This window comes from Hipposideros armiger, unplaced genomic scaffold (assembly GCF_001890085.2).
Source record: "Hipposideros armiger isolate ML-2016 unplaced genomic scaffold, ASM189008v1 scaffold_1154, whole genome shotgun sequence".
Classification (NCBI taxonomy): Eukaryota; Metazoa; Chordata; class Mammalia; order Chiroptera; family Hipposideridae; genus Hipposideros; species Hipposideros armiger.
Genome location: NW_017732504.1, coordinates 245,960 through 247,237, shown reverse-complemented (window position 1 = coordinate 247,237; position 1,278 = coordinate 245,960).

Genomic DNA, 1,278 nt, shown 5'->3' with positions numbered 1-1,278 from the left:
GGGGGGTTGGAGGGGGTGTCTAGAACCCTCCCTCCCCCACTCTACGGAGCTTATTCCTTTGGACCTGACTTCGGTGCCCTCCGCCCCTCCCAGTGCTTTTTCTCAGCGCAAGAAAATCATTTGGGACTTCAGCCCTAGTTCCTCCCGCTGGACAGAAGCACGGGGTGGGGCTGTGGCTCAGGCAGAGCCGGGTGCGCTGGTTGAGTGAGTTACCGCCTTGGGAGCATGGGCTTCTCTCTCCTGAACTACCATCCCAGAGTCCTTGGCACCGGAGAGATTACAGCCGGTTCCCTGTCCGCAGCTGCATTTCCCAGAGGCCCATGCGGCCCAATTCGGTATTGTGACGTCACAGCGTCCGTGCCTAGCCTTTCTTAGGTGACGCGGTGGGGTATGTGTGTCCGCCGCGCACCCCCCCCCCCCCCAGTGTGTGTCGATTCCCGAGCAGTGGGTGGTGCGGCATGATGCTTCAGAGGGGCCAGCCTGTGCGGGTCAAAGAGGAACTGTCTCTGTCCGGGGCTGCATGTGAGTGCTCAGGGGAGGGCTAGTGCCCATGTGTGTCCGATTTGCCAGGTCTGTGTCCATTTGGCCAGTGGTGAGTCTTCTAGGCTGCACCTTCGAGTGTGTGTGTGTGTGTGTGTGTGTGTGTGTGTGTGTGTGTGTGTGTGTGTGTGTGTGTGTGTAACACAGAAAGAGAGACTACGGCAAGATTGTTATGGCCGGTGTGACTGTGCCAATGTGAGTGTGTGACAGCTTTTGTATGGCTGCTGCTGGGGTAACCCTTAGTAACCCAGTGATTCCATCGTGTTTGTGAGCGGGAGCATTTTCTTTCTGTGCCTCAAATAATGGCTGACTTTGCCAAAGTAGGATAGGGTGAATGTCTGAAAATCTGGCTTCAGTGGAGGGAAGGCCTGAGCCTTCATGTCTGATTCCTCTTCCCTGTGGTGCCTCCCTTAAAGGTGGACTCAAGCACAGATGTCAGTACCTGTTGTGGAGTATGATGGCGGCACGCCAGGGCAGACCTTTTCTAGGGTCTCTGATGTCTACAGCTGTGAATCCCTCCTGCTTCTCCCCTTTCCCTAACAGCCTTATTGAATCTCTGGGGAAATGTCCTCAGACAGGAATTTGCCTCTCAGTTTGAAGGTTCCAAACCCAGAGATTCTCCTGAGTTGCAGACTTGGTCTTGTAATGAGAATTCACAAATGTGACTCCACATAACATATAGAGAAGACAGCAGGAGCATGTTCTCCTCAAGGCTGCACTGTCTTACTTAAAGAGGGC